A 21,325-nucleotide genomic window follows, 5' to 3' on the forward strand; every position below is an offset into this window, starting at 1 on the left:
ACACACACAGTATACAATCACACAGTATACACACACACAGTATACACACACACAGTATACACACACACAGTATACAATCACACAGTATACACACACACAGTATACAATCACACAGTATACACACACACAGTATACACACACACAGTATACAATCACACAGTATACACACACACAGTATACAATCACACAGTATACACACACACAGTATACAATCACACAGTATACAATCACACAGTATACACACACACAGTATACAATCACACAGTATACACACACACAGTATACACACACACAGTATACAATCACACAGTATACACACACACAGTATACAATCACACAGTATACACACACACAGTATACAATCACACAGTATACACACACACAGTATACAATCACACAGTATACACACACACAGTATACAATCACACAGTATACAATCACACAGTATACACACACACAGTATACAATCACACAGTATACAATCACACAGTATACACACACACAGTATACAATCACACAGTATACACACACACAGTATACACACACACAGTATACACACACACAGTATACACACACACAGTATACAATCACACAGTATACACACACACAGTATACAATCACACAGTATACAATCACACAGTATACACACACACAGTATACAATCACACAGTATACACACACACAGTATACAATCACACAGTATACACACACACAGTATACACACACACAGTATACAATCACACAGTATACACACACACAGTATACAATCACACAGTATACAATCACACAGTATACACACACACAGTATACAATCACACAGTATACAATCACACAGTATACACACACACAGTATACACACACACAGTATACAATCACACAGTATACAATCACACAGTATACAATCACACAGTATACACACACACAGTATACAATCACACAGTATACACACACACAGTATACAATCACACAGTATACAATCACTCAGTATACACATACATGTACACACAGTATACACACACACACACAGTATACAATCACACAGTATACACACACACAGTATACACACACACAGTATACAATCACACAGTATACACACACACAGTATACAATCACACAGTATACACACACGCAGTATACACACACACAGTATACAATCACACAGTATACAATCACACAGTATACACACACACAGTATACAATCACACAGTATACAATCACACAGTATACACACACACAGTATACAATCACACAGTATACACACACACAGTATACACACACACAGTATACAATCACACAGTATACAATCACACAGTATACACACACACAGTATACAATCACACAGTATACAATCACACAGTATACACACACAGTATACAATCACACAGTATACACATACATATACACACACACAGTATACAATCACACAGTATACACACACACAGTATACACACACACAGTATACAATCACACAGTATACAATCACACAGTATACAATCACACAGTATACACACACACAGTATACAATCACACAGTATACAATCACACAGTATACACACACACAGTATACAATCACACAGTATACACACACACAGTATACACACACAGTATACACATACATATACACACACACAGTATACACATACATATACACACACACAGTATACACATACATATACACACAGTATACAATCACACAGTATACAATCACACAGTATACACATACATATACACACAGTATACAATCACACAGTATACACATACATATACACACACACACAGTATACACACACAGTATACAATCACACAGTATACACACACACAGTATACACACACACACAGTATACAATCACACAGTATACACAGACATGTTTCTATTGGCTGAGAAGGTACTGGAGAGGTGGGGCAGCTATAATCAATAGATTTTTAGACCAAAAGGATGTCGGTAAGTGATATTTTAGAGACAGATGTAAAAAAAAAAACACAGATTTTTCCATACTGTCCCTGGTTTTACTGAGGCTGGCAACCCTGATGGGGCCCCCTAGTGGCCCGGGGCCCTCGGGCAGTGCCCGAGTGGCCGAATGGTCAGTCTGCCCCTGCCTATCACCACCTATTACTGTCACAAGGGATGTTTACATTCCTTGTGACAGCAATAAAAGTGATCAATTTTTTTTTTTAAAACACAATTTATTAATATAAAAATAAATAAAATAAATAAGAAAATTTTTTTTTTTTAAAGCGCCCCCGTCCCCGTGAGCTCGCGCAGCAAAGAAAACGCATACGGAAGTCGCGCCCACATATGTAAACGGTGTTCAAATCACACATGTGAGGTATTGCCGCGATCATCAGAGCGAGAGCAATAATTCTAGTACTAGACCTCCTCTGTAACTCTAAACTGGTAACCGTAAAAAAAATTTAAAGCGTCGCCCATGGAGATATTTTAGGTACCGTAGTTTGTCGCCATTCCACGAGTGCGTGCAATTATAAAGCGTGACATGTTTGGTATCTATTTACTCTGCGTAACATCATCTTTCACATTATACAAAAAACTTGGGCTAACTTTGCTGTTTGTTTTTTTTTTTTTTTTATAATTCATGAAAGTGTCCCTTTTCCCAAAAAGTTGCGTTTAAAACACTGTGACATAAAATATTGCAACAATCGCCATTTTATTCTCTAGATTCTCTGCTAAAATATATATATATATATATATATATATATATAATGTTTGGGTGCTCTAAGTAATTTTCTAGCAAAAAATACGGATTTTAACTTGTAAACACCAAATGTCAAAAATAGGCTTAGTCGTAAATGGGTTTAAAGAAACCGGAATTTAAGTAGTTGCAGTTTCTGACGAGTTGGCTATTTTGACAGAACTCCGGAACACCCTCCTTATGGGACAAATCCAGGAAATACCGGTCTGAGCGTGTCCGAAGTGCCACCTGCTCTCCTGTTTTGCTGTTTTCTGACATTGTAGAGCTGCCTTCCATATGGTGAACACGTTCTTCTCAGTCTCCATCCTGAACACATGGCTACCATAGGAGTTCTTCTACCTCCAACCACACAGGTAAGTCATGGTGGATGTCCTCTTCATAGTTCAGGGCTCCTGTCCCTATTTTAGGTGTATCTATGATCTGTGACCGGCTGTTCCTCCTCGTGATTAATGTTCTGTGTGTATATATATATACACACACAGTATCTTACAAAAGTGAGTACACCCCTCACATTTCTGTAAATCTTTTCTTCTATCTTTTCATGTGACAACACTGAAGAAATGACACTTGTCTACAATGTAAAGTAGTGAGTGTACAGCTTGTATAACAGTGTAAATTTGCTGTCCCCTCAAAATAACTCAACACACAGCCATTAATGTCTAAACCGCTGGCTACAAAAGTGAGTACACCCCTAAGTGAAAATGTCCAAATTGGGCCCAATTAGCCATTTTCCCTCCCCGGTGTCATGTGACTCGTTAGTGTTACAAGGTCTCAAGTGAAAATGTCCAAATTGGGCCCCAAAGTGTCAATATTTTGTGAGGCCACCATTATTTTCCAGCACTGCCTTAACCCTCTTGGGCATGGAGGTCACCAGAGCTTCACAGGTGGCCACTAAGGATGGGCTCCGGCGTGTTCGCACAACCCATGCGCGGAGCCCGCCAGGAAGTCGGCACTGAGCTGCGCTAATCACAGGCAGTGAGAAATCTCCCTATTCTGCCTTGTCACAGGACACTGATCTTCTGCTCCCTGTCATCGGGATCAGTGTCGTGTCACATGTAGCCCAGCCCCCCCCCCCAGTTAGAATCACTCCCTAGGACACACTTAAAGAGGATTTCCCACTAAAAAAAAAAAAAAAAATTAAAAGTCAGCAGCTAGAAATACTGCAGCTGCTGACTTTTAATAATCGGACACTTACCTGTCCCAGGGTCCAGCGATGCGGGGGATCGAAGCCCCCGCTCGTCTCCCCCTCCGCGCGGCGACGCCGGCATTGTAACTGCGCATGCGCGAGCGGCGCCGCGTGCCGTGATTGGCTGCGCAATCATCTGGGACCTGTCACGTGCCCCAGATGATTGACAAGAGGGAGGGGGGCAGAGCCGATCTCCCTTCCTGCGCCGAGGGAAGTGACGTCAAGAGCCCAGGCACTGAAGGAGGCAGACTACGAGGGACCCCCTAGCAACAGCCATTTAGAGGTGAGTAAAAAAAGAAAATGTTCTCCATTTTTTATTTTTTGTATTTTTTTTAAGCACATAAATTAAATTTTTTTTTTTTTGGATGGAACTCCACTTTAACCCCTTCCTCGCCCCCCTAGTGGTTAACCTCCTTCCCTGCCAGTGTCATTTACACAGTAATCAGTGCATTTTTATAGCACTGATCGCTGTATAAATGACAAATAGCGTCAAAAGTGTCCGATGTGTCCACCGCAATATCGCAGTCATGGTAAAAATCGCAGATCGTCGCCATTACTAGTTAAAAAAAAAAAAAAGCGTAAAAATGCCATAAAACTATCCCTTATTTTGTAGACGCTATAACTTTTGCGCAAACCAATCAATATACACCAGGGATATGCAATTAGCAGACCTCCAGCTGTTGCAGAACTACAAGTCCCATGAGGCATAGCAAGACTCTGACAGCCACAAGCATGACACCCAGAAGCGGAGGCATGATGAGACTCGTAGTTTTGTAACAAGTGGAGGTCCGCTAATTGCATATCCCTGATATACACTTATTGCGATTTTTTTTTTTTTTTTATACCAAAAACATGTAGAAGAATACGTATCGGCCTAAACTGAGGAAAACATTTGTTTTCTTTTATATATTTTTTGGGGGATATTTATTATAGCAAAAAGTAAAAAATATAGCTTTTTATTTCAAAATTGTCGCTCTGCTTTTGTTTATAGCGCAAAAAATAAAAACCGCAGAGGTGATCGAATACCACTAAAAGAAAGCTCTATTTGTGGAGGAAAAAAGGACGTCAATTTTGTTTGGGCGCTTCGTCGCACGACTGCGCAATTGTCAGTTAAACGACGCAGCGCCGAATCACAAAAAAGTGGCCCGGTCATTTGGCCAGCCAAATCCTCCGGGGGCTAAAATGGTTAAAAAAAAATAAATAAATAAATTTGAAACACATGAAGGTAGTATCCACATGTATACACTTGTCTGCTTGAAATAAGATAAGGTGCTTTTGTGCGGCAAAGGGCGATTCAGTGATAAACTTTCTCTGAGAAGGAAAGTCTACCTGTTGCATTGTGTGCTGCACAAGTATTGGCACCCTCAAAACATCCGTAATAACATCAATTTATGTGTCAATTCCAATAGGGAACTGAAGTGTCTTCCCACTGAATTACTTACAAAGAAGTATATAGTTATAAGCTCATGGAGATAAGAAACACATGCTGCCTTCTGTGATAAAAAATCTTACTTTAACCTTTGCACCTTTTTCTATTTGAGACTGTAAAGTTGCTAGAAGGCTGATTATTTTTGCATAATGGGTTCTATTTTATCTAAGTGTGATAAGAAGGATGACGCAACTCCCGCTGAGAAGATTAACCACTTCCCGACCGGCTCCCCTACATATACTGTACTGCGGCAGGTTGGCAGCCCTGCCCTGTACAGGTACGTCGGCTCCTCTAAAGAGCCTTAGCAGGCGCTCGCGCCCGCTGCGTGACAGGAGGGGGGGGACGCAATGCACGTGGCCGGTGGTCGCGATGCCCTGCTGGCCAGGCACGAGAGCCAGGCGCGAGGATCTGTGTGCGAAAAAACACAAATCCCGGTTCTGTCAGGAGAGGAGAAACGGATCGTCTGCTCCTAAAGATAAGGAACAGCGATCTGTCTCCTCCTCCAGTGAGTCCCACCCCCCCCACAGTTAGAAACACCTCCCAGGTGATTAGAAACAGCGATCTGTCTCCTCCTCCAATGAGTCCCACCCCCCCACAGTTAGAAACACCTCCCAGGTGATTAGGAACAGCGATCTGTCTCCTCCTCCAATGAGTCCCACCCCCCCACAGTTAGAAACACCTCCCAGGTGATTAGGAACAGCGATCTGTCTCCTCCTCCAGTGAGTCCCATCCCCCCCCACAGTTAGAAACACCTCCCAGGTGATTAGGAACAGCGATCTGTCTCCTCCTCTAGTGAGTCCCATCCCCCCCCACAGTTAGAAACACCTCCCAGGTGATTAGGAACAGCGATCTGTCTCCTCCTCCAGTGAGTCACATCCCCCCACAGTTAGAAACACCTCCCAGGTGATTAGGAACAGCGATCTGTCTCCTCCTCCAGTGAGTCACATCCCCCCACAGTTAGAAACACCTCCCAGGTGATTAGGAACAGCGATCTCTCTCCTCCTCCCGTGAGTCCCATCCCCCCACAGTTAGAAACACCTCCCAGGTGATTAGGAACAGCGATCTGTCTCCTCCTCCAGTGAGTCCCATTCCCCCCCCACAGTTAGAAACACCTCCCAGGTGATTAGGAACAGCGATCTGTCTCCTCCTCCAGTGAGTCCCATCCCCCCCACAGTTAGAAACACCTCCCAGGTGATTAGGAACAGCAATCTGTCTCCTCCTCCAGTGAGTCCCATCCCCCCCCAACAGTTAGAAACACCTCCCAGGTGATTAGGAACAGTGATCTGTCTCCTCCTCCAGTGAGTCCCCCCCACAGTTAGAAACACCTCCCAGGTGATTAGGAACAGCGATCTGTCTCCTCCTCCAGTGAGTCCCATCCCCCCCACAGTTAGAAACACCTCCCAGGTGATTAGGAACAGCAATCTGTCTCCTCCTCCAGTGAGTCCCATCCCCCCCCAACAGTTAGAAACACCTCCCAGGTGATTAGGAACAGTGATCTGTCTCCTCCTCCAGTGAGTCCCCCCCACAGTTAGAAACACCTCCCAGGTGATTAGGAACAGCGATCTCTCTCCTCCTCCAGTGAGTCCCATCCCCCCCACAGTTAGAAACACCTCCCAGGTGATTAGGAACAGCGATCTGTCTCCTCCTCCAGTGAGTCTCACCCCCCCCCCCCCCACAGTTAGAAACACCTCCCCAGGTGATTGTTTAGGTGTTTTTAAACTAGCCTTGCTGGAGGTAAATGTCTTTTTTGTATGTGTGCGCTGTAATATTTTCTTCTACTGTATGGTCTTATGGCTGCACCATCTTTAATGCATCTTTTAGGGTGTTCCCCCCAAATATCTTGTCTGCACAAGTATTGGCACCCTCAAAACATCCGTAATAACATCAATTTATGTGTCAATTCCAATAGGGAACTGAAGTGTCTTCCCACTGAATTACTTACAAAGAAGTATATAGTTATAAGCTCATGGAGATAAGAAACACATGCTGCCTTCTGTGTTAAAAAATCTTACTTTAACCTTTGCACCTTTTTCTATGTGAGACTGTAAAGTTGCTAGAAGGCTGATAATTTTTGCATAATGGGTTCTATTTTATCTAAGTGTGATAAGAAGGATGACGCAACTCCCGCTGAGAAGATTAACCACTTCCCGACCGGCTGCCCTACATATACTGTACTGCGGCAGGTTGGCAGCCCTGCCCTGTACAGGTACGTCGGCTCCTCTAAAGAGCCTTAGCAGGCGCTCGCGCCCGCTGCGTGAAGGGGGGGACGCAATGCACGTGGCCGGTGGTCGCAATGCCCTGCTGGCCAGGCACGAGAGCCAGGCACGAGGATCTGTGTGCGAAAAAACACAAATCCCGGTTCTGTCAGGAGAGGAGAAACGGATCGTCTGCTCCACAAATAAGGAACAGCGATCTGTCTCCTCCTCCAATGAGTCCCACCCCCCCCACAGTTAGAAACACCTCCCAGGTGATTAGGAACAGCGATCTGTCTCCTCCTCCAGTGAGTCCCATCCCCCCCCACAGTTAGAAACACCTCCCAGGTGATTAGGAACAGCGATCTGTCTCCTCCTCCAGTGAGTCACATCCCCCCACAGTTAGAAACACCTCCCAGGTGATTAGGAACAGCGATCTCTCTCCTCCTCCCGTGAGTCCCATCCCCCCACAGTTAGAAACACCTCCCCAGGTGATTAGGAACAGCGATCTGTCTCCTCCTCCAGTGAGTCCCATCCCCCCCACAGTTAGAAACACCTCCCAGGTGATTAGGAACAGCGATCTGTCTCCTCCTCCAGTGAGTCCCATCCCCCCCCAACAGTTAGAAACACCTCCCCAGGTGATTAGGAACAGCGATCTGTCTCCTCCTCCAGTGAGTCCCACCCCCCCCACAGTTAGAAACACCCCCCAGGTGATTAGGAACAGCGATCTGTCTCCTTCCCCAGTGAGTCCCACCCCCCCCCCACAGTTAGAAACACCTACCCAGGTGATTAAGAACAGCGATCTGTCTCCTCCTCCAGTGAGTCCCCCCCACAGTTAGAAACACCTCCCAGGTGATTGGGAACAGCGATCTGTCTCCTCCTCCAGTGAGTCCCATCCCCCCCACACAGTTAGAAACACCTCCCAGGTGATTAGGAACAGCGATCTGTCTCCTCCTCCAATGAGTCCCATCCCCCCCCACAGTTAGAAACACCTCCCCAGATGATTGGGAACAGTGATCTGTCTCCTCCTCCAGTGAGTCCCATCCCCCTACAGTTAGAAACACCTCCCAGGTGATTAGGAACAGCGATCTGTCTCCTCCTCCAGTGAGTCCTATCCCCCCAAAAATAGAAACACCACCCAGGGAACACATTTAACCCCTTGATCGCCCCCCCCCTAGTGTTAACCCCTTCCCTGCCAGTGACATTTATACAGTAAACAAACAAAAAAAATACAGCGCTGTGTGATACTGAACCTTACAAATGCAAAGATAGTGCCATAAACAATGAAAACCAATATTGCTAAAAAAAAACTATGAACATAAAAAAATGTTGGTTTTTTTTTTGGTGTAACAAGCAAGCTCACAGTGAAAGAAATGTAGTATTATTCCTTAATATCAAGTGTCCAAAAAAAAAAGATTTTTATTCTCCCAATTTTCATCAATCCACAGAAACAAAAGAGCAAATTGGGGTATTATACTTATTACTGCCCAAAAAGTGACTCTAGTGATGATATTCCTGATATCATTAGAAGGTGACTTCACACACGTGACCCCCGCCCCCCCCCCCCTCCGTGTGAATGCGCTCACCTCCAACAGTGTGACCGCACACTTAAGTTTGGTCCACATAAGCAGTTGAACCACTCCCAGGCTCTAAGTGAAGCTGGCTCAGCAGGATCCCACAGGAAAATCCAAAGAAGTTGTCCTCAGTTTTGAAACAAGAAAGAGGCTGGATAGTGCGTTATCGCTAGTTTAAAAATGTATTTAGAAAACATAACATCAGGGTAGCTGGTTGGTGTGGATAGGTGACAGTGTCAAAAGGAGGGCGCCACCATCCCTGAATAATATGTATGGTCAGAGGTAATTTAGTGGGATTTTATGGGCGCCAAGAAAAAATAATTTTAAACAGACGTCAAAATAAAAAAATACAAATCACATTTTATTAAACAAAGTTTAAAAATTTTATGCTGGCTAAGCATAATGTAGAACCAACAGCGATTCACATCAACGTGAAAAGTAACAGGTCACTCAGCACTATGGTCCCCGACATGTTTCGCCCATTGGGGCTTCCTCAGGGGATATGCGTTGGGTGACCAAGCCAGATAATATCACTGAATAGAATGAAATATACACATAGAAGCCATCAACACATTAGCTAAAAGGCCATAATTGGGGAGAAAAAAAAGATGTTAGCTGGAATATTCAAATGCCAACTAAAGATAGTTACCTGCTGTAAAAAAAGACGAGATGTGGGAAGACGGACACTGCGCTGTATTATGAAAGATAAACCTAGGTGGGCCCAGATGGGGGGCCGTGGAACCAGTGTCTGTGACATGAAGAAAAAAATTGAAGATAGAATGATGTCGGGAAAGATGGAAAAGCGGTAAGGGACGGGGGGGGGGGGAGAGAAAGGGGAAAGGAAAGAAAGGAATAAAAGGGAAGGGGGGGAAAGAGAGGGGCAAAAAGAGGGAAAAAGAAAACCAAAATAGGAAAGGATGAGGAATGTGAGGAGGGAGAAGAAAAAAGAAGAGTAGGGAGGGAAGGTAGAGTGAATAAAAAGGAAAGAAGAAACCGTGGGTGAATGTGAGAAGGAAGGAAGTGAGGAGTGAAATGTGCATAGACTCAACCAGAAGGTGATGTGGATGTGAGTGGGTGAGGTGAAGGGTAAAAATTGGATTGATTAACATTGAATGGATCGAGGATAAAAGAAAATATATACTTACATCAGACTAGTTAGGTCTAAAGGGAAGCAAGGGCTGCCAAACGGGAATGTTTGTCTGATTGAGGAAAATATAAGGGCCATAATGAACATCAACATTGGTTATTACTAATTATAATTAGCAATAGTAGAGTAACTCCTACAGCGCTAGCTAATTAAACACCTAAAGAGTTTGTAATGAGGGTCTCAAGGGCTCTTTACACGGACCTTTTCTATACTTGCCAACAGTCACAATTTTGCCGGGACATTCCTGGATTTTGGACCCTTGTCCCGGCTTGTGGCCGTCCCGGGTAGAATCCCTAAAAACAGTTTTTGTCCCAGGCAGGGACGGACTGGGCCCAAGGTGTCTGATTTCCCCCTCCCCTAAATAACTTGAACTGCTCCTCGGTCCTAGCCAAGAAGTGCCCGGGGTACAGAAGGCTCCGCCCATACAGGTGTCAGCTGACTGCCGTTGCATGACAAAAAAGATGGCCGCCGCCTGCTGCTGATGGTGTTGGTTCCTTCAGCCCTGAGAGCGCAGAGCTCGGAGGTGTCCATCATCCGCAATCCGCTCTCCGGGAGCCTCAGCACCGTTCCCGGGATTAAGGAGGGGCGCCGTGGCCTAGGGGGCACTGAAGGACACCATCAAGCAGAACGGATAAGAGATACAGGCTGACCGGAGGAGGGGGGGAGATCATAGAGAAGGTGATGACAGGGACGGAGCTCTGTTAGATAAGGTGATGGCAGGAGAAGGTCCCATTGTTTATGTGACTCCTAATGAGGATGGAGGAGACAAGGAGGCTGTGTTTGGGAGACAAGGATGCATTCCCATGGTATTCAGGTGATCCAGAATGGGATATGAAGTACATGGCTAAAGTTGGCTTCCTACTATAAGTCGCCATCAGAGAATAGTGACCACAGCAAAGCCTTGGTGGCTATGTTAGAAGGATATGGTATTACTTCACTAGATACTTTAAGGAAACGGGCAAAACGGAGAGGGTTGTGGTGTACAGATACTGAAAGCAATTTAAAAGGTATGCTAGAGATGGATGATTTCCAACAAGGCATAAATGGGTATTAGAGAGAATACTCAGTTGATTGGAAGGATGTACCAAATTTAAATGATTTAGAGCAGTGGTTCTCAACTTGGGGGTCAAATGATGATTTGCCAGGGGTCATCAAATCCTGGCCTGTTCCTGAAGCCCACACCGCTCTCCCAGCCTTTTCACGGCCGCCCAGCAGGGCTGTCCCTGGAGCCTGCGGCTTCCCACTCAGCCTCTTCGCAGCCGCCCATTCAGTTCACAGCATGGCTGGGGGGCAGAGACTAGAGGTCAGCTGACTGGAGAGGAATGTGAAGTGGGAGGGGCTGGAGGAGACCCTATCTCCTGATTTTGGCATAGGTGTCACTGCTGAGTAGGGATGAGCTTCGAGTTCGAGTCAAACTCATGTTCGACTCGAACATCGGCTGTTCGCCAATTCGCCGAACAGCGAACAATTTGGGGTGTTTGCGACAAATTCGAAAGCCGCGGAACACCCTTTAAAAGTCTATGGGATAAATCAAAAGTGCTAATTTTAAAGGCTTATATGCATGGTATTGTCATAAAAAGTATTTGGGGACCTAGGTCCTGCCCCAGGGGACATGGATCAATGCAAAAAAAAGTTTTAAAAACGGCCATTTTTTCGGGAGTAGTGATTTTAATAATGCTTAAAGTGAAACAATAAAAGTATAATATTCCTTTAAATTTCGTACCTGGGGGGTTTCTATAGTATGCCTGTAAAGGGGCGCATGTTTCCCGTGTTTAGAACAGTCTGACAGCAAAATGACATTTCAAAAGGAATAAAAGTCATTTGAAACTACTCGCGGCTATTAATGAATTGCCGGTCTGACAGTACACATAAAAGTTCATTGATAAAAACGGCATGGGATTTCCCCACAGGGGAACCCCGAACCAAAATTTAAAAAAAAAATGGCGTGGGGTCCCCCCAAAAATCCATACCAGACCCTTATCCGAGCACACAACCTGGCAGGCCGCAGGAAAAGAGGGGGGGACGAGAGAGCGCCCCCCCTCCTGAACCATACCAGGCCACATGCCCTCAACATTGGGAGGGTGCTTTGGGGTAGCCCCCCAAAGCATCTTGTCCCCATGTTGATGAGGACAAGGCCCTCATCCCCACAACCCTTGGCCGGTGGTTGTGGGGGGTCTGCGGGCGGGGCAGCTTATTGGAATCTGGAAGCCCCCTTTAACAAGTGGACCCCCAGATCCCGCCCCCCCCGTGTGAAATGGTAATGGGGTACAAATGTACCCCTACCATTTCACAAAAAAGTGTCAAAAATGGTAAAAATGACAAGAGAGTTTTTGACAATCCCTTTTATTTAAAGTCTTCTTCTTTCCATCTTCTTTCTTCTATCTCCCTTCGGTTTCTTCCTCCATCTTCTTCTTCCTCCAATCCTCTGCTTCTTGCTCCGGTGTCCTCGTCCGGCATCTTCCTCCGCGGTGTCTTCTTTCCTTCTTCGTTCTCGGGCTGCTCCGCATCCATGATGGGAGGCTCTCGCTGTGTGACGCTTCTCGTCTTCTGACACTTCTTAAATAACGGAGGGCAGGGCCACCGGGTGTCCCCGCCCCCCTCTGACGCACGGGAACTTGTCAGGGACTTCCCTGGGGCAATTCCCCTGGACGTCAGAGGGGGGCGGGGTCACCCATTGCGTAACATTGTACCCTTACTATTTCACAAAAAAAGTGTCAAGAATGGTAAAAAACACAGTAGACAGCTTGGGACAAGTCCTTTATTAAAAAAAAAAAAAAAAAAAAAAGAGAAAAACAAAATTCCAGCCATGTTCATCCATTCTCGAGCGGAGGATATGGAGAAAAAAAACCCCGCCGACACGATCCGCCTCCATGGGTGGTTCCCGTCGAATGACACTACACCTGCCGTGACAGCTCTTAAATAGCTGAGGGCGGGCCACCCGTCACGTGCGCGGGTGACCCTGCCCCCTCTCCCGCCTATCCCCCGCCAAATCTTCCACCCGATGTATTACTGTTCCGGCCTCCATTCTCTGCGAGCATCACATCGCATGGGGGCGGAGCCCGGTGGCAAATTCAAAAAGTGAAAAATACAGAACACATACAATACACTGTAATCTGTAAGATTACATTACTGTATCAAATCATTTCTCCTCAGTTTTGTCCCTAGTGCTTTGTCCAATGCCCTGCATGCACTTTTATATTATATTATTTATATATATATATATATATATATATATATATATATATAATGTATATATGTGTGTGTGTATATATTGGAGCTGCACGATGAATCGTTATCGCAATTTTTTTCCCCCGTTGTGATCTTGACAAAGTATTTCCCGATCTTTCTATGCTGAGAATTCTCTCTGCTCTGCTGAAGCCACAGCCGTCAAAACAAAAAAAAAAAAAACGGGCAGTCTGCCAAGTATCACAACATTCTTTAGCAGTGGAACTAAGTTTAAACATTGTAACGATTTGTCCTTTATATCAAAGGAATAGACTTCGGTGTGTACATGAGGAAAGTTTAAACACTTTAACACTAAACCTTTTTCTGACATTTGTTGGTTTCAAGTTAAAATCATTTTTTTAGAGACCCTAGAGAATAAAATGGTGGTTGTTGCAATATTTTATTTCACACTGTATTTGCGCAGCGGTCTTTCAAATGCAATTTTTTTGGAAAAAATTACTTTAATGAATAAAAAAAAACCTATTCCAAATTATTATGCCAATGATATTTTTCTCATTTACCTTAATAATGTAAACAACAGTCAGCATAATTCTCATGTGTTATCAACTATTAAAAGTTCAAGTTTTATTGAACAAACCTCCTAATGATAACAGTTTTTTTTTCTGAATAAAAAAACTTACAATGCACTGTTCCAAATTATTGCACACAGTAAGTTTCGAAACACTTTATAGGTTGTAAATAACTGAAAATTGTCATTTGTTGTGTTTGCAACATATTTACTGAAATCAAAAGCTATTTCAATCAAACTTTGAACAACATTTTAACTTTTTAAACATTTTAACAGGTCACGTTACATTTTAACATAGGACCCCTTATTTGATAGCAGCTTCACAAGTCTTGCATCCATTGAACTTGTGAGTTTTTGGACAGTTTCTGCTTGAATTTGTTTGCAAAATGTCAGAATAGCCTCCCAGAGCTGCTGTTTGGATGTAAACTGCCTCCCATCCTCATAGATCTTTTGCTTGAGGATGCTCCAAAGGTTCTTAATATGATTGAGGTCAGGGGAGGATGGAGGCCACACCATGACTCTTTCTTCTTTTATCCCCATAGCAGCCATTGATGCAGAGGTATTCTTTGCAGCATGAGATGGTGCATTTTATTACGGAAAGCATAGTTCTTCCTTCTGTACCAGGGAAGGAAGTGGTCAGTCAGGAACTCCACATACTTTGCAGAGGTCATCTTTACACCTTCCAGGACCCTAAAGGGGCCGACCAGCTCTCTTCCCATGATTCCGGCCCAAAACATGACTCCACCACTGCCTTGCTGACGTTGCAGCCTTGTTGGAACAGGATGGCCGTCCACTAACCATCCACTACTCCATCCATCTGGACCATCCAGGGTTCCAAGTCGGATCCCCGTTCATTGAAAGTCGGACACATGCCAGCTTCATGTTGCAGGGCAAAGTCGGATCCAAAGTAGGACGGCTGTCGTGTCGCACCAGTGTGAACCCAGCCTTAGTAGTTTTTCCATTAGTTTGGTTCACCTGGCAATCTAATTATCACAGGTGTCAGAGATTGTTTTCAGTGAGCCCTGAGACACAATGCCATCCATGAGTTAGGCCGGGTTCACACTGGTGCGACAAACGCTCCAACATTGGGAGCTCATGTCGCATGACATGTGAAAATCAATGTTTCCCTAAGGCTGGGTTCACACTAGTGCGACACGACAGCCGTCCTACTTTGGATCCGACTTTGCCCTGCGACTTGAAGCCGGCATGCGTCCGACTTTCAATGAACGGGGATCCGACTTGGATCCCCACCAATACCAGGCTCTGTGTTTGGTATGAATCTTGAGGGGGAACTCCACGCCAAATTTAAAAAAAAAAACGGCATGGGTTCCCCCTCCAAGAGCATACCAGGCCCTTGGGTCTGGTATAGACTTTAAGGGGAACCCCCTGCGCCAAAAAAACAGTGTGGGGGTCCCAACCCAAATCCATACCAGACCCTTATCCGAGCACGCAGCCCGGCCAGTCAGGAATGGGGATGGGGACGAGCAAGAGCCCCCCCTCCCTCCTGAACCGTACCAGGCCGCATGCCCTCAACATGGGGGGTGGGTGCTTTGGGGCAGGGGGGCGCCCTGCTTTGTCGGGGTCTGCGGGCGGGGGGCTTATCGGAATCCGAGAACCCCCTTTAAAAAGGGGGCCCCAGATCCCGGCCCCCCACCCTTTGTGAATGAGTATGGGGTACATTGTACCCCTACCCATTCACCTGGGGGAAAAAGTGTCAATGAAAAAACAGTACACAGGTCGCCCGCAGACCCCGACAACCAACGGCCAGGGTTGTCGGGAAGAGGCCCTTGTCCTCATCAACATGTTGAGGGCATGCGGCCTGGTACGGTTCAGGGGGGGGGGGGCGCTCGCTCATCCCCACCCCCATTCCTGACCGGCCGGGCTGCGTGCTCGGATAAGGGTCTGGTATGGATTTGGGGGGACCCCCACGCCGTTTTTCCGTTTTTTTTATGCTCTTGGAGGGGGAATCCATGCCGGTTTTTATTTAAAATTTGGCGCAGAGTTCCCCCTCAAGATCATCTGAGCACAGGTCGCATGCCGAAGTCGGATCATGCGAGACGGCGATCCGACTTTGATCCGACTTCAATGATAGTCAATGGGCTGAAGTAGGATCAAAGTCGGACCAAAGTAGTACAGGGAGCATTTCTAAAGTCGGAACGACTTGTGTCGGACCAGTTAGGACGGCTCCCATAGGGAAACATTGAATTTCACACGTCATGCGACATGAGCTCCCAATGTCGGAGCGTTTGTCGACCAGTGTGAACCCAGCCTAAGGGAGCCGTCTTAACTAGTCCGACACAAGTCGGTCCGACTTTGGAAATGCTCCCTGTACTACTTTGGTCCAACTTTGATCCTACTTCAGCCCATTGACTATCATTGAAGTCGGATCAAAGTCGGATTGCTGTCTTGCATGATCCAACTTTGGCATGCGACTTGTGCTCTGATGATCTTGAGGGGGAACTCCACACCAAATTTTAAATAAAAAAAACGCATGGGTTCCCCCTCCAAGAGCATACCAGGCCCTTCGGTCTGATATGGATTTTAAGGGGAACCCCCTACGCCGAAAAAACAGCATGGGGGTCTCCCCAAAATCCATACCAGACCCTTATCCGAGCATGCAGCCCGGCTGGTCTGGAAAAGGGGTGGGGACGAGCGAGCGCCCCTCCTTTCTGAACCATACCAGGCCGCATGCCCTTAACATGAGGGGTGGGTGCTTTGGGGCAGGGGGGCGCCCTGTGGCCTCCTCACCCCAAAGCACCTTGTCCCCATGTCGATGAGGACAATAAGGGAGCCCTCCTTATTGTCCTTTAATAAGGGGGCCCCCAGATCCCGGCCCCCCCACCCTATGTGAATGTGTATGGGGTACATTGTACCCCTACCCATTCACCTGGGGGAAAAAAGTATCAATAAAAAAACACACTAGACAGGTTTTTAAAGTAATTTATTAGGCAGCTATGGGGGTCTTCTTCTGACTTTGGGGGTCTCTTCCTTCTTCTCCGCGCTCTCCGGCCTCTTCTCCGCGCTCTCCGGTATCTTCTGCCAGGCTCCTCTGCTATCTTCTGCTCTTCTGCTGGCTCTTTTGCTAGCATTGGCTCAGTCTTCTCCGTCGCCTTCTTCCTTCCGGTCTTCTTCCGATGTTGACACGACGCTCTCTCCTGCTGTAATGCCGTGTGTGCGGTGCGCAGCGACTTAAATAGGCATGGGGCGTGGTCACTGGGTGATGTGACCCCGCCCCTTATGACGTCACTGTCCCATCATGCCCCGGGACTGTGACATCATAAGGGGCGGGGTCACCGGGTGACATCACCCGGTGACCACGCCCCATCCCTATATAAGTCGTTGCACACCACGCACACGGCATTACAGCGGGAGAGAGAACCGTGTCAACATCGGAAGAAGAAAAGAGGGGAGAAGACCGGCCCACCACTAGCAAAAGAGCAGGCAAAAGAGCAAAAGATAGCAGAGGAGCCTGGCAGAATCAACCGGAGAGCGTGGAGAAGAGGCCGGAGAGCGTGGAGAAGAAGGAAGAGACCCCCGAAGTCAGAAGAGGACCCCCGGAGTTGCCTAATAAATGACTTTAAAAACCTGTCTAGTGTGTTTTTTTATTGACACTTTTTTTCCTAGGTGAATGAGTAGGGGTACGATGTACCCCATACTCATTTACATAGGGTGGGGGGGCCGGAATCTGGGGGGCCCCCTTATTAAAGGGGGCTCCCGGATTTCGATAAGCCCCCTGCCCGCAGACCCCGACAACCAACGACCAGGGAAGAGGCCCTTGTCCTCATCAACAGGGGGACAAGGTGCTTTGGGTTGGGGGGGCCTGCAGGGCGCCCCCCTGCCCCAAAGCACCCACCCCCCCATGTTGAGGGCATGCGGCCAGGTACGGTTCAGGAGGGGGGGCGCTCGCTCGTCCCCACCCCCTTTCCTGACCAGCCGGGCTGCGTGCTCGGATAAGGGTCTGGTATGGACTTTGGGGGGACCCCCACGCCATTTTTTTCGGCGTAGGGGGTACCCCTTAAAATCCATACCAGACCCAAGGGCCTGGTATGCTCTTTGTGACACTGAAATAGAATTTGCATAATAATTTGGAACAGGGTATATCTATGCAAAATCTATGCAATATCTATGCTAAATTTCCATGCAAAACAATGTACCGCTTTGAAATTCAAAAATTCAAAATGTGAAATTCAAAAATCTGACATAATCATACCGCAAGGGAGGTTAAAGTGGTCTTCAACCCACTTCAGCTAAATCCTCTTATCCCCTCTGTACCATAATAACACGTGTCCTTGTGCCTGTGTAATGTAAAAAATCTTCCGATCTGTACCTATATGAGCTCCGCTCCTGGCGTTCAGCTGACTTGTCAGCTCTCTTCATTCTCCGGCTCACAGCTGCAGTGGACGGGGCCGAGCGGTCCCACTGACGTCATCCGGGGAGGAGGGAGAGAGAGCCGCGTGTCAGCTGAGCGCCCCTCATATAGGTATAGATCGGAAGATTTTTTTACGTTACACAGGCACAGGGACACTTAAAAAAAAAAAGTGCTGGTGTCATTTTTAGGGGAGCACGCTCCATCCAGGGGCAGATCGCGCCTAATGTGATAAATCCCCCCCCAAACACACCCCCTTTTTTCAACAATGTAAAGGGTACTACTCATGCCGTAAATGCAACGTCTGCCTCTATAATGTTTGCGGTAGACGTAGAATGACACCTTTCAATCTATGGTCACTCTACGCATTTACTCAATGGAACATTTCACCACATGTGCCACCACATTTGTGGTCTATTTGCTGACTTGTCCTTGTAACAAGCAGTACATAGGACGTACCATCAGAACATTCTCTACCTGGGTTAATGAACATCTGACTAATATTAAAAATGGGAAGACCAATCATAGTGTTCCCCGTCACTATCTGGAACACCATGATCGAGATCCCACTGGAACACAATTTGTTGTCATTGACAAGTTTGTTCCTCACTGGAGAGGCGAGTCCCGCCTTCGCCAGGTTTCTCGCTTAGAAACCTATTGGATCTACGAGCTCAGGACCTACTCACTGTTCGGCATGAACATCGAGTGGGATATTAATTCATTTATTAATAAAGCTTAATAGGTATTTTTAATAGGTATAATTAATTTTGTATTTTATTTATTTTTTATTTTTTGTTTTTCATTTCGGTGCCACGTTTTTATTTCATTCTCCATTTTCATTTATTTTCTTGCTGGGTTTGTATACCATGCTTGCAGATATTGTTGGTATACTAAGATTGCAGGTATTGTTTGGGGCATTGATCTGTATGGCTCTCTAATTTTTGTAGGTTTACTTTAGTGTTTATTTTAGTGTTTACCCCTTACACTTTCCTGTTTTTATTAATTTATTATTGCCTACATCACGTTGTTACATTCATCATGCGGTTATTATGTGACATCATTTTTTAGGTGCATTTATGTCCTTCCTTTTCTATGTGCCCTACCTTCTAGTGACCATAATGGCATCGGCTGTGCAGCGTGGTGTCGCCCTGCATATCTGGATTTAGTATGTCACGCGATCGGGATTCATGACGTGCCATCTGATTTGGGTGATAGTAGTCATGGGTTGGCCCGGTCAGGTGGTAACGACTGGCCCAATTAGGAGGTTTTGTTCCGTCGTCTCACGCTTTGCGCCTGACGCACTTTATGCGTCATGGCACAGACGTGATTGACGACGTCACTTCCGGCAAGCGCTTGTCTCTCCAAGCCCCGTCATGGGGCGAGCGCTGACTCTTCCCGGAGGTGTGTTCAGATCTGGATCCTTATTGGTGGCTGTGCGTTATGCGCCTATCATGCTTACAGCACCGACCAGGATTTGTTGGTGTCAATCACGTGGTGTTTATGTCTGTTTTCGCTGGCTTTCCGCCCACGTTGTTTGCACCGAGTGTACATACATCTACTTCCGGGTGATTCCGTAATTTAGTATAGGGCCATGTACACTGAGATGTGATTGGTTCCTACTAGGGGGTTTGAACATGGGCTGTCATGTGACCAGTTTTCCTCCTATCTGAGAATCTGTTACTACCGTTCCTTGATTGGGCCTCTGGTTGTAATATTATATATATATATATATATATATATATATATATATATATATATATATATATATATATATATATATATATATATATATATATATATATATATATATATATATGAGCAATATGGGGAAGCTGTTAGATGACCCAGTAGAAGTCCTGTTGACAAAACGCGTATGGCTAGGTTTCTCCGCTCCTCATATTGCCTTTTATTCGTGATCACATTTTTAAGTTGTATGCTGGTTTTTATGGCAAATAAAAAAATCTTTTTTTTATCTGCACCATCGGAAGTCTTCTTCTTTTGCATATCTTTTGTTTTGTGAACCTTCCCATCCAGTCATTCATGGCTCATTGGCTGTCTCTACCATCGAGACCCTACCGAGAGATCTTTTGACCTTGGAGGACACCTTGGATCGTTCCTGCTGAACCGCTAATTGGGATATCCATGCTTGACCGACCTGGTGTCGCTGGCATCCAGGTATATTGGTTCCGGTAAGAGTAACCATTCTTATTCCATCTGGGATGTCATTGTGCCACGGATGTTATACCATTTCAGCTGTGTATTTCCTTCCCATATGAACAACTATCTGTTTGGGGTGGATTCGCCATTTGTTTGAACTGATTCACATGGGACTCATCGGTTGTCTCCACACTTTCACACAGTTGGGACTCATATATTTTTATGTTTTGAATTTTCACAGTTTGAATTTTTACAGTTTGATTTTTACTGTATTTAGTATTGGGTACATTTTCACCCACCAATCGAGGATGCTCACTGGAGCCCACCAGGTGAGCCCACCAGGGGTGCCAATTAGGACGGCACTCTGTGCCCATCAGTGATTGCCTGTCAGTGCCTCCTGAAAAGCGCTGCCTATTGATATTGCTTTTTCTATATGCTTGTTTTAAAACCATTATGTGTATAATCTCCCGAGCAACCCATTCCCCTGACCCAGCAAAGATGTGGTATTCAACGTATAGTGGAAAGTCCCCAAAACTATATATACCAGTAAATTAACACGTATGCTTTATGATAACCACGCCTATCCTTTTCTTGATGCCAGATATAAGCTATGATTTCTGCCTTAATAAAGCAGACATTCTTTGAACACACTGCGTGTCTCATTTGGTGTCTCTGGAGCTCTGAGGGTCCTCCTGGTCTACTGGTGCATAAGGGTGGTCGTCAGATGTAACATTTCCGTTCACCTATCAATGCTATCTATCGGTGCCTATCAGTGCTGCATATTGGTACCACCTCATCAGTGCCAGTCAGTG

General features: G+C 45.8%; 1 protein-coding gene across 1 annotated transcript in view; it reads left to right on the forward strand.

Moving 5' to 3' along the window:
• Positions 1–2,858: 2,858 nt before the first annotated feature.
• The window catches only part of LOC141126682 (uncharacterized), a 132,110-nt gene continuing 113,643 nt past the window's right edge, over positions 2,859–21,325 (forward strand). Inside the window, exon 1 of the mRNA XM_073612647.1 lies at positions 2,859–3,061. The gene's annotated coding sequence lies outside the window, so the exon portion shown is untranslated. The remainder of the gene's footprint in view (positions 3,062–21,325) is intronic.

This window comes from Aquarana catesbeiana, linkage group LG02 (assembly GCF_042186555.1).
Source record: "Aquarana catesbeiana isolate 2022-GZ linkage group LG02, ASM4218655v1, whole genome shotgun sequence".
NCBI lineage: Eukaryota > Metazoa > Chordata > Amphibia > Anura > Ranidae > Aquarana > Aquarana catesbeiana.